This window comes from Rhinopithecus roxellana, chromosome 11 (genome assembly GCF_007565055.1).
Source record: "Rhinopithecus roxellana isolate Shanxi Qingling chromosome 11, ASM756505v1, whole genome shotgun sequence".
Lineage (NCBI taxonomy): Eukaryota > Metazoa > Chordata > Mammalia > Primates > Cercopithecidae > Rhinopithecus > Rhinopithecus roxellana.
In genome coordinates this window covers 77,718,650-77,732,494 of record NC_044559.1, presented here as the reverse complement: position 1 = coordinate 77,732,494, position 13,845 = coordinate 77,718,650, and positions in this window count along the sequence as shown.

Here is a 13,845-nt window from a genome sequence, read left to right as displayed (position 1 = left end):
TCTTTGCATTCACAACTTGGCTGTTTTCTGCAAGCAGCTTAGCTTTTAGCCTATCTCAGCTTTCGACATGCCTTCCTTGCTAAGCTTAATCATTTCTAGCTTTTGATTTCCAATGAGAGATGTGTGACTTTTCCTTTTACTTGAACACTTATAGTCCATTGTAAGGTTATTAATTGGCCTAATTTCAATATATTGTGTCTCAAGGAATAGGGAAGCCCAAGGAGATGGGGAGATAGTGGGACAGCCAGACAGTGGAACAATCAGACCACAAACAGCAGTTATCAATTAAGTTCACCATCTTGTATGGGCATGGTTCATGGTGCCCCAAAACAGTTACAATTTTAATATGAAACATCACTGATCCCAGATCATCATAAGAAGTATAATAATAATGAAAATTTTTAAATATTACAAGAATTACCAAGATGTGCTACAAAGACATGAAGTGAGCCCATGGTACTGCAATAATGGCAGTGATGGACTTGTTCAATGTAGGGTTGCTACAAACCTTCAATTTGTAAATACTGCAATGTCTGTGAAACACAATGTAGCCAAGCACAAGCAAGCGGAGTATGCCTGTAAGAAACATACAATATGAAAAATCAGCAATGTGAGGCATTAAGCAATTCCCATGTTGCTGGGCACTTATGAAAGGCTCTTAGAATTTGGAGGAGAGAGAGTTAGCTGGAAGACTTGAAAGATTTAAGATTTGAGCCAGACCCTGCAGGATGAGCTGAGAGAATCATCTTAGGCTAAGTAATGATCTCAAAAGTGTGAAAATTACCATTACTATTATCTTTTTCTATTCTCCTATTTCTTCAGACTTTACTGGCCCCCAGAGGATGAAGGGCCTAATGTAAAGGAGAACAGGGGCCTGATTTTGGTGTTACCTCAAAGATTTGTCACCTCTGGCTGATCTCTGCAAAGGCGGAGGCGTTAACAGCAACATAGGAGCTTCCTGTTATAGACTGGTCTGGTATTGTGGGATATTATTGTCCTCAAAAGCTGGGCGTGTGGGCCATGCTGATAAGGTCATCGGCATCAGTCTAAGGGCCATGTGTTCTTCAAAACTTTCCACTGACTCTTAGGAACAGCAAGGTCCAAAAGTGGAACACAGAGATTTATGCTGTTTGGAGTCTTGATTGCTTGGCAAGTATTAATACAATTCTGGGGCACTTAAGTTGGTCAGTGTGGTGAATTTTGCTCAACACCAGCTTTTCTGCCTCTCAGAGCTAGTTTAAGTTCTCTGGCGATGTTCCCAAATAAGGGTAACCCCTCCCAAATAAGGGTAACCCCGTCTGGAGAAGCCTAGGCCTTTTCCTTCCTTTTGTTACTTTTTTTCAAGTGCTGCAACCAGCAGTCGGTACTCCTTCCTGCCCTCCCCCCCTGGGAGTTGCTGACTTCTCCCCAGTGACATGTATTTGGAAACTTTTTAAGATACTAGAAAATCAACTTAAAGACTTTCTTTTTCTTTTTCTTCTTCTTCTGTTTTTTTTTTTTTTTTTTTTTTTTAGACCAATGGGAATATTGCATGTCGTGGATGGAAAGATTTGAATACTACTATGTTTTCACATTGAGTTCAATGTAACAAGGCCATTTCCGTGTCTTGGCACACAGCCTGAGTTAACTTTGTTTTGCTGGATGTGGACACAATGAATTCTGTTTGAACAAGAAATCATGTGTAACAAATGCTTTTGCAAAATCATGTCATGTCATTAGTTACTTTAACAAAGATGGGCTTCACAACAGCTACTACAGTTAAATATCTATACACTGTTAACATATTTTTTAAAATAAACTTTTAATTATAGAATAGTTTTCAATTTACAGAAAAGTTAGGAAGATAGTACAGAAAGTTACCAGGTACTCTCTACCCAGTTCCCTGATTATTAACATCCTACATTAGTGTGGTACATTTAATACAATAAATGAACCAATATTGATACCTTAATATCAACAAAAGTCCATACTTTATTCAGATTTCTTTAGTTTTTACCCAATGTTCTTTTCTGTCCCAAGATTTCAAATTGCATTTAATCTTCATGACTCCTTAGGTTCCTCTTGGCTGTGAGAATTTCTCAGACTTTATTTTTGATGACTTTAGCAGCTTTGAGAAATACTGGTCAGAAATTTTGTATAATGTCCTTCAATTGGGATTTGTCTGATATATTTCTCATGATTAGACTCGAGTTACGTACTTTTTGGAGGAAGACCACAGAGTGCCATTTTCATCACATCATACCAAGGATATGAGTTATCAACATGATTCATTACTGTTGATGTTGATCTAGATGGCCTTGCTGAGGTAGTGTTTGTCAGGTTTTTCCACTGTAAAGTCACCCTTTCTTACTCTTTTTCTCTGCTGCACTCTTTGGAAAGAAGTCACTAGGCAGGCCATACTTAAGGAGTGGGGAGTTATGCTTTACCTCCTAGAGAGTGGAGTATTTATGTAACTCATTTGAAATTCTTCTGTACGGATTTGTCTATTCTCTCCCATTTGTTTATTTAACAATTCATTTGTTAAATATTCTATTTCATAAATACACTAATAGTCTATTTCAGTATAGACTCACGGATATTTATTTTATACTTTGATTATCATTGAATACGATTCTATTTTATTGTTCAAATTATTCTAATTTTGGCTATTGGAAGCTCTATTGGCTCCTGTGTCACTTTGACACACCCCATCATTGTACATCATTGTAAGCTTTTTTTTTTCTTAATTACTTTCTTACTTTCTGGCCCCACAATATACTCTAGGATTACCTTGTAATATTTCCTGTCCCCAGCCTAGAGTCAGCTGTTTATCAGGGGAATTCTGGTTCCTTTTACTGGAGAATAGTTATAGAAACAAAAATCTGGGGGTTAGATGTGCTTATTGCTACTGGAGTATCATTGCTTATAGGCCCACTCAGCTGATGGAGCAAGAAAATATAGATGTATTTTAAACCACATACATATATATATATATGCACAACGATAAATAGTTCTACATTTATTCATATGTATCCCTATTAAGCTAAACCTGAGTTCATACTGATGTCTGTAACCTTAATCCATTACCACATGGATCATTCTAGCCATTTCCCCTTACTTGTCTATAACCTTCCACTCCAACAGTGAGAAGCCTGACACTTATTGTCTGTCATCCATTTACGTAATTTTCTGATTCCAGTATACATGTATAGTGGTTTCAGAATTACGAATCTTGGGAAACAGAGTAATGTACTTTTATACAGTTCCTCTTGCCTTTGGTCTTATAGACTTTACTCACATCTAAAGTGACTTAGGGCCGGGAGTGGGGACTCATGCCTGTAATCCTAGCACTTTGGGAGGCCAAGGCAGGTGGATTGCTTAAGGCCAGGAGTTCAAGACCAGCCTGACCAACATGGTGAAACCCCATCTCGACTAAAAATACAAAAACTAGTCAGGCGTGGTGGTGTGCTACTTGCGAGGCTGAGGCACAAGAATTGCTTGAACCAGGGAGGCAGAGGTTGCAGTGAGCCAAGATCATGCTACTGAACTCTAGCCTCTGTGACAGAGTGAGACTCTGTCTCAAAAAAAAAAAAAAAAAAAGTGACTAGGTTAGCACCCTTAGCAACTTTTCCTCTACCTCCCTCTGTGAGGTGTTTCACACATTTGTAATACAGTTCCATTATTTTGTCGCAATTTACATTTCATTCTGGGCTCCCTTGACTTCCTGAATAATTTTTGAAAACTTTGTATGGGTTAAGGTTCGTTCATTGTGATTTAAAGTTCTATAGATTTTGACAAATGCATATTGTCATGTATCCACTATTACAGTATCATACTGAAAAACTTTTTCACTCAAAAAATATCCCCTCTGCTTTACCTATTCAACCTTTCCCTACCCTGATGAATCTTTGGTAATCACTCATCTATTTATTGTCTCTCTTTAAATTTAGCAGTTTTTTAAAAAATTTAAAGTTTTAAAAATATTTTTAGGTTTGGAGCTCTAATAAATTGATTGGTCTTTCATAGATAATGAGTACTTTGTTTGAAAATGAGTATTTTTGACCTTAAAGAAATTACAGCTTTTATCAATTATACTTGGCAATTCACAGATTTGGGTTTGTGTTTTGAAGCAGCAATAACATCTTACTTTTTTTTTCTTTTTTTTTTCAGAAATAGAGTCTTGCTCTCTGGCTCAAGTTGGAGTGCAGTGGCACAATCATAGCTCACTGCAGCTTTGAACTCCTGGGCTCAAGTGATCCTCTTGCCTCAGCCTCCTGAGTAGATGGGATATAGACATGAGCCACCATGCCCAGCTAATTTTTTAATTTTCATTTTTTAAAGATGAGATCCATTATGTTGTCCAGCTGCTCTCCTGGCCTCAAGCAATCCTCCTGAATTGGCCTCCCAAAGTGCTGGGATTACAGGTTTGAGCCACTGCACCTGGCCAATCTTACCATTTTTGATGAAGTTACAGTCACTCATCTTTGCAGACCTTTGAGACATTTAGACAAATTGAGGCACTTGATGTGGGGAGTAGGAAAAAGGAGTTAAAGGGGATATTTCAACAGAACATTTATGTAAGAGAATCCACTCATGCAAGGCAAGAGAGAAGTAGTAATTATAGCTAAAAAAAATTAAGGTAATGCCTACACAGCACTGACTTCATTGAGTACTAGAGCTGGGTTAGATACTTGCCGTAGCATAGGATCTTCATTTCAGTTCAGCAAACTCTCATTGAGTGTCTGCTCTGCTTGAAGCTGCTGTGCTGTGTACTCTAGACTTACCTTCTCCTGCTGCCATGTTGGGTTGTGTACTTTCACTTTGGAAGAGTTGGCCATTCTGCGACATTCAAGGGCTTCCCCAAGCTCAGTTAGGGCATTCCTCCCTGACTACCTGGAAATAGGAAGACATGGGTGATGTCAGGTCATACTTCAGTCCCTCTCCCAACATGGCCTCAGTCCCACAGCTGCTGGTTGAACACATAGAATCACTTAACTTTGGGAAAAGGGGTGGAGAGGCCCTTTGTGCTACAGAAGGGAAAGGACTTTGACTCTCATTTCCTTCAAGTACCCTTAGGTTACTTCTGAAAAATAAGTGGAAGATATCAGAGGGGGGAAAAGCAAGAGACACAAGTACAAAAGGCAATGTTTTGTTTAATCTGCACATAGATTAGCGCATAGTGAAGAGGAAGGGAACTCACACTTACTGAGTGCCACCTATGTGCCAGAGTCTGTTGGGAGTTCTCACGTATTTATTCTCTTCCCCCCCCACCCAATATGGCTCTGTGAAGTAGATTTCAAAAAAAAAAAAAAGAAAAAAACCTTTATTTTATGGATACATTGGGGTTCAGAAGGGCTCACTAACTTGTCTAAGATCATACAAAAAGAATTGAATCCAGATCTTCTTAATGCCCTGGCAGCACTCTAAAATCATCTTGGCCTTTTAAAAAAATGGCTGAAACCTACCCCAAACTCAATTAAATTCCAATCTCTGAGAGTTGGGATGGGCATTAGTATTTTTTATAATTGGGCCAAGTGATTATAGTGTGCAGCCAAAATGGAGAACCATGACTCTGACTAAAGAGGCAGTGCCTCTCCTATTACTCTCCACAAGAAGGGACAGGGCATTTTTTGAACGAGGGTGCATTCTAAATACTCTTGGAACACTTTCAGATACATCCCTTTTTCTCTGCTCCTTCTACTCTCCACCACAGGGTCCTCTTCATCTCTGGATATCTGTAAGTAAGCAGATGGAGTGAGGAGAGAAGTTGTTATTGATAGTAGAGAAATACAAATTCAATTGAATTAATTTAATCAGTATTTCTCTTTTGATAAAACATGTAATGTGTAGTGCTGATAGACTGTCAAAGCACAATGTCAAGTATTGTCAAGAAAATTTCATACGGTTTTCTAAATTTGTTGACAACTTTGGTTCGTTGAATATGCATTCACCAACACCAAATAGTACTGACTTATTATCTTGGTTTATAGGAATCATAAAAAAGATGGGGCATGGATCTCTTGCTGGTAGGAAAATAATTTTGAATTCCTGAGATTAGATTTGTTAATTGCCATATAACATGTAACATTTTACCCCAAAATTTTTGAAGTATTGTGATTTACCATATCTATGACATCTCAATTATAAAAATCCATTCTTTTACAGTCTCCTTTTAACCTTGAAATTGACCATGAGCAATCATAATATTTTGATTCAAATCAAAATGTTCAAATGTCATAATATTTTGAACACTTTTCATATGTTATGAAGAACCTCTTTGTATATTCATCTATAACTAAAGTTGAATACATAAACACAGGCATTCTTGGAATTGGCAAAACATGTCATTTCATACAATAGTTACCCTGGGCATTTATTTTAGGATATGTAAAACCAGAGTACCACCTCTCATGAGTTTTATCAATAGACTTCTGTTTTAATGGAGAATTAGAAACAATATAGAGAACAGAATGTTCATCTTCTACCCTATCCGACTAGCTCCGTCCTTCCTATCCCCACTATCTGGCCCCTAGTGATGCAGAAACTACCATTACTACTTAGTCCAATTTATGTGGTTCCTGCTTGGTCACTGTTGGGTTTATGGAGCCTGCCTTAAACCATCAAACCATAATAACATATTGCATGTTAGACATTGTGTATGGTCCTTCTTGATTTCTACACCTAATGTTAAATTCCACAGGGAAATCTAAGGAAACCTTGATATTGCTCCCTGATTATTACACTATAGACAAATGGCATGGTGAATATATGTTTCTTGCTTACACTCATTTAACAGTTTTTTTTTTTTTTTAGCTTTGATCAGTTTTTTGTTCAATTACTTATACTTTTCTGGCAAATGATTTCTTTTTCCTATTTGCCCCTAAAGTGAAATAGCCTATTTTGTGAGGATCATCTTGCCAAATTATAGCATTATTTTTAACTACCCAAGTCCATTTTGCATATGTCTACTGACTCAGGAAACATTCAGTTACATTCCTCAAATACCAGTAATAACACCCCATATAACCACTGCATATCAAATAATCTCCCACTTTTTCACCAGGATTCTTTTTTGCCTTTTATTGCAAAAAATTTCAAACATAAAAAGTAGAGAGAATAATAAAACATATCCCCATATACCATCCAGCTTCAGCAGTTATAATGTCATCCTAATCTTGTTTTATCTGTACCTTACCCATTCTTCCTCTTTTTGAAACTAACCCCAGATTTCATCTGTACATATTTCAGTGTGTGTCTCCAGTAGATAAGGATTTTGGAAAAATTACAGCCACAATACTACTATCATACCTTAAGAGTTAACAGTTCTATAATATTATAAAATATCTAGTCCGTTTTCAAATTTCTTTGATTTTCTTTAAGTTTCTTTTACATTGGTTTGAATCAGAATTTCAAGATCCTGGTATTAATTTTGTTGGTATATCTTTTTAAATTTCTTTTAATTATAGGTACCTCATTCTCTTTTTTCTTCTCTGCAATTTATTTGTTCAAGAAGTTGAGTTGTTTTATTACTTGTTTTAATCTAGTCTCCTACAAACCAGATTTTACTGATTGCATTCCTGTTGTATTTTTTTAACGTGTTTATCTGTGCCTTCTTTTTCCCATAAGCTGGTATTAGGTTTAGAAGCTTCCATTTTTGGGAAGACAGCTTCAGAGGATGTGATGTGTGCTTCTATCAGACGGCACAAAATGAATGTTTGTACTCCCTTTTGTTATGTGAACAGTCATTGATGATGATTGTTTATATTCATTCCTTTGTGAGGTATTGCAAAATGGTGATACCCAAATGCTACCAATTTTAGTCTTTCATTATCTGGAATACTTTACAGAGACTTTTCCCCATCAATGATTTGGTTGTCCTGGGGTACAGTTTGTGCAGCAAAGGAAGGTTGAGTGTTGCTATTATCCCCCTTATGTGTTTTCACAATAATGAATTGGTTCTAAAGGTGAACAGTGATTTCTTCATAGTATCATTATGACTATGTGGATCTCAATATATCTGATACATTTCAATCCATTGCAGTTATTCTTTTTATTGCTGCTCAAATTTCTTCTTTTTTTCTACTTTGGCCAGTAGGAGCCACAGAAAGTTGGCTCCTGAGACATTTTGACACAACCCTAGTAATTTTAGATAGTGTCCTTGCTTTCTGGTATACTTCTTGCCCCAGACTTGGTTAGCTATTTTTCCAAAGGGCTTTAGGCCATTTTAGTAGAAAATAGTATTAGTGGCCAGGCGCGGTGGCTCAAGCCTGTAATCCCAGCACTTTGGGAGGCCGAGACGGGCGGATCACGAGGTCAGGAGATCGAGACCATCCTGGCTAACACGGTGAAACCCCGTCTCTACTAAAAATACAAAAACTAGCCGGGCGAGGTGGTGGGCGCCTGTAGTCCCAGCTACTCGGGAGGCTGAGGCAGGAGAATGGCGTAAACCCAGGAGGCGGAGCTTGCAGTGAGCTGAGATCTGGCCACTGCACTCCAGTCCGGGCGACAGAGCGAGACTCTGCCTCAAAAAAAAAAAAAAAAAAGAAAAGAAAATAGTATTAGAAATAGCAATCTTGGTGCTGGGATAGAAGGTAATAATTTACTAAAAACCTATAGGGAAGGAGGGAATGAGCCATGTGGATATTCAGGAGGACAGTATTCCAGGCAGAAAGAAAAGCATGTGCAACGACTCGGAGGCTGGAGCAGAGGGAGCAAGAAGAGGACAGTAGTAGGAGAGAAATAGAGGTGATGAGGAGCAGGCCAGGCAGGGCCTGGTGCGAAGCTGGAAGGACTTTGGCTTTTCTTGGGGTGAGATGGCGCCTTTTATAAATTTTGAGCAAAAGAGTTCCATAATCTTTTGTTTTGTTTAATTTTAACTGAATTATTATGGGTTCTGGGTTGAAAATAGGCTGAGGAGTTTAAAGAGCAGAATCTGGGAGGAGACCAGTGAGGAGGCTATCGCAATAATACAGGATACAGGCAAGAGATGATGTGGCTTGGATCAGTGTGGTAGCAGTAGAAGTAATGAGAAGAGTCAGGTCCTGGATGTATCTGGAAGATAGGACCCGCCGAATTTGCCAAAGGGTTGGACTTGGATTGTAAGGAAAGAGGATTCAAATGTGACTCCAAGGTTTATGGCCTGAGATGTAAATGAAATTATAAAACATGATAACACGAGTGGCGTCTCTTCTGTGGGTCAGCACAGTGTCTGTGGGAAAGGAGCGGGGTTGGGTCAGGCAAAACTTCATAGGGGATGATGTGGTTTGGATATTTGTCACTTCCAAATTTCATGTTGAAATGTGATCCCTAATGTTGGAGGTGGGACCTGGTGGGAGGTGTTTGGGTCCTGGGGGCAGATCCCTCATGAATGACTTGGTGAAAATGAGTTCATTTGAAATCTGGTTGTTTAAAAGAGTCTAGCACCTCCCCTTTCTCTCTTGTGCTCCCTCTCTTGCTATGTGATGTACCAGCTCCCCCTTCACCTTCTGACATGATTGTAAGTTTCTTGAGGTCTTCACCAGAAGCAGATGCTGGTGCCATGCTTCTTGTACAGACTGCAGAGCCATTATCTCTCTTTATAAATTACTCAGTCTCAGGTATTTCTTTATTGCAATGCAAAAACAGCCTCACACAGGGGACCAGATATTTGAGTCATGAAAGATACATAGGAGGACCAGGTGGATAAGAGGGGAAAGAGCATTCTGAGCAGTGTAATCGCTTGTGTACATTTAGAGTTGTGGCCAGGTGCGGTGGCTCATGCCTGTAATCCCAGTACTTTGGGAGGCTGAGGCGGGCAGATCACAAGGTCAGGGGTTCGAGACCAGCCTGGCCAATATGGTGAAACCCTGTTTCCACTAAAAATACAAAAATTAGCCTGCCATGGGGGCATGTGCCTGTAGTCCCAGCTACTCGGGAGGGTGAGGCATGAGAATTGCTTGAACCTGGGAGGCAGAGGTTGCAGTGAGCCAAGATAGTGCCACTGGACTCCACCCTGGGCGACAGAGCAAGACTCCATCTCAAAACAAAAATTCAGAGTTGTACAAGGATTATGGGTTCTGAAATTAGATTCAGTTTTTGGAGTGCAGGAAGCCTATAACAGGAAATGAATTTAGAGAGGTAGAGAGAGTCCTTACATATTCTGTGACAGGAATTTAAATTTTATTTTACGCATGATAAGGAGACTAGAATTTTTAAAGTCTGCCAATGACATGATCAGATATTGATTTCAGAAAGATGAGGAGAGTATGCGCTACGGCAGAAGTGACGGGAATGGAGAGAGGAGATGAATTTGAGAGGTCTTAAGGTATAGAAACAATAGGATTTGGTAAACATTAAGATGTGGGATGTGGGGAGGGGTCTAGGAGGACCCTGAGGTTGCTGGGTTGTGTGACTAGGTGGATGGTGGTGCCATTATCTAATGTAGGGGTCGGGCGCAGTGGCTCACGCCTGTAATCCCAGGACTTTGGGAGGCCGAGGCGGCCTATCACCTGAGGTCAGGAGTTCAAGACTAGGCTGGACAACATGGCGAAACCCTATCTCTCCTAACACAAAATTAGCCAGGCATGGTGGTGTGCACCTGCAATCCCAGCTACTTGGGAGGCTGAGGCACAAGAATTGCTTGAACCTGGGAGGCAGAGGTTGCAGTGAGCCAAGATTGTGCCACTGCACTCTAGCCTGGGTGACAGAGTGAGACTCTGTCTCAAAAAAAAAAAAAAAAAAAAAAAAAAAAAAAAAAAAAAAAAGGAGGGAGTACTGGTACTGGATGGAAGCAGATTTGGAAGTAAAGATACAGAGTACAGTTTGGATGCTAAGTTTGAGCTGCTTGTGGGATATTCTCTTGACACCCAGTAGGTGGATGGAAATATAGATCTGGAGCTCATGGGAGTGGATTTGGCAGAAATGTAAAGGCATGAGAAGTTATGACCTAGGTAGAATAAGTGAAGTAGGGAGAGAAGGCAAAGGGTGAAGGTCTAGGGAATACCAACATTTACAAGACACAAAAGTTGACTGAACAGGAGCCATCGTACGCAGATGGAGGAGGAAAAACTGACATGAGGGGGGTTCTGGAAAATAAGGAGAGATCAATTTTCAAGAAAGAAGGAAGGCCAACAATGGCCCATGCTACAGAGATCCAAGAAGATAAAACACAAATTGGTCTTTGCTTTATAGGTCATTGGCAATCTTAGGACAGTTTCATTGGGGTCGTGCGGTGAGAAACGGGAATGCAATGGAAGGAGGAGTAAATAATGAGGAGAGAATGGAGGTGATGAAGGTAAGGCAAAGGTAGACCATGGTCTCAAGTAGCTTGTTTGTGAAGCAGCTGTTTTCGTTTTAATTAATTTTTTTAAAATTGTGATAAAATAGACATAAAAGTTACTATATTGCCAGGCCCGGGGGCTCATGCCTGTAATCCCAGCACTTTGGGAGGCCAAGGTGGGCAGATCCCCTGAGGTCAGGAGTTCAAGACCAGCTGCCTGACCAACATGGAGAAACCCTGTCTACTAAAAACACAAAATTAGCTGGGTGTGGTGGCACATGCCTGTAATCCCAGCTATTCAGGAGGCTGAGGCAGAATAATCGTTTGCACCCGGGAGGCGGGGGTTGCCATTGCACTCCAGCCTGGGCAACAAGAGCAAAACTCTGTCTCAAAAAAAAAAAAAAAGTTACTATATTAATCATTTAAAATTTATTTTTATTTTTGTAGAGATGGGGTCTTGTTATGTTGCCTAGGCTGGTCTCAAACTCCAGGCCTCAAGACAACCTACTGCTTCAGCCTCCCAAAATGCTGGGGTTACAGGGAAGGCCAATGCACCTGGCCCATATTAATCATTTTTAATTGTACACTTAAGTATTTTTAAGTACATTCACATTGTTGAGCTGCCAATCTCAAGAACTTATTCATGTTGCAACACTAATAATCTATACCATTAAACAACAGAATTTGTTTTTAAGAATGAGAATTACTTAAATATTTTATATGTAAGGGGGATGAACCAGTACAGTGAAAGAGGATGAAGGTGTAGGAAAAATGAAAATTCTACCATTCTAAGAACTTATAAGACCATTTCATCATTAAAATACAGACAAATATCTTTACCCCTTTCTAACAACTTCCTCCGTCTTTCTGGGTGCAGTTTTAATTTTCTACTTTCGATTACAAACAACAAAATTAACAATGATGATAAGTTTTTGTTGAGAAAGAAAATTTATTTTTTAAGATAAATTCTGAGGCCTTTAGAAAGATACACACAAACTCCCATCTCTTTTATAATTATTCTTGTATGAATTGGTGATAATACATACTTAACCATAGTATTTTCTTGATGCTGAGGAGGTGCGAACCTGGACAACATGATTAAATTGTAGCACAGAGCATATTACCTATAAAAAGCATTAAATATTGTCAAAAGGCTCATGTAATATGAGTTGGGGTTAAAACTATGTTTCTATTACTCCATATTCAGTTTGGATTAACTTCAAATATTTATGAAGTGCTAGTTATTATAATGAGATTTTACCTCTCCTGGTACAACCAGAAGTTGGGTATTAGAACAATTTACTTTTTACTAACTCTTTCTCTCCCTGATGAAATGTAACGAGAATGAGTCAATTGTCAAAGTAACCTTTTGTCGACAATGTCTGATAGAACATGATTGAAGTGACCTTGAATTTTAATTTTGTTTAAAATAGAGAACTGTGGCCAGGCACTATGGCTCACACCTGTAATCCTAGCACTTTGGGAGGCCAAGGCAAGCAGATCACTTGAGGCCAGGAGTTTGAGACCAGCCTGGACAACATGGTGAAACCCAATGTCTACTAAAAATACAAAAATTAGCTGGGCTTAATGGTGCACACCTATAATCCCAGCTACTCGGGAGGCTGAGGCACAAGAATCACTTGAACCTAGGAGGCAGAGCCTGCAGTGAGCCGAGATCACGCCACTGCACTCCAGCCTGGGTGACAGAGTGAGGCTCTGTCTCGGAAAAAGAATGTAAGAATGTAGTAAAATAGGCCGGGCGCGGTGGCTCACGCCTGTAATCCCAGCACTTTGGGAGGCTGAGGCGGGTGGGATGACCTGAGGTCAGGAGTTTGAAACCAGCCTGACCAACATGGTGAAACCCCATCTCTACTAAAAATACACAAATTAGCTGGGCAAGGTGGTGGGCGCCTGTAATCCCAGCTACTTGGGAGGCTGAGGCAGGAGAATCACTTGAACCCGGGAGGCAGAGGGTGCAGTGAGCTGAGATTGCTCCACTGCACTCCAGCCTGGGAGACAAGAGCAAAACTCTTGTCTCAGAAAAAAAAAGAACCTAATGTCCTAATGTAATAAAGCAGAGAACTGTTGCCACAGCACCCACCAAAGTGTGTCTCTCATTGACAAGTTCAGGTACTTGTCTGTCTGTTTCTCCTGCCTACCCCTCAGCCTCTGGATCTTCCCTTTGATCATTCTTTTCTCTTTCTGGCTTTGATGTTTTGGTTTCCATTCTGTAATTCACAGAATATTTTGTGGACATGCTCTTTTCAAATTTGTCTCCAAAACAATAGTACAAAGGCAGTCAGTCATAAACCGATTATATTGTTGGTTTTTACAAAAAATCCCATCATATCACCCAAAACCAATTTTATCATAACAGGATGAATATCAGACCAATATTCATTATTAGAGATGTAGTCTAAACTGGCTCGAGAGAAGACATCCACTGAGTCTTTCATTCAATATAATTAGTTATTATACATGCAAAATCCTATAACTGTAAAGCATTTCGGAAATAAAAAAAGTGTTGTTATGCAGCTCCAAATTTACTAAAGTATAAAAATGTATTAAGTATATACCATGTGGCACCGTGCAAAGTAACAGATGCCTAA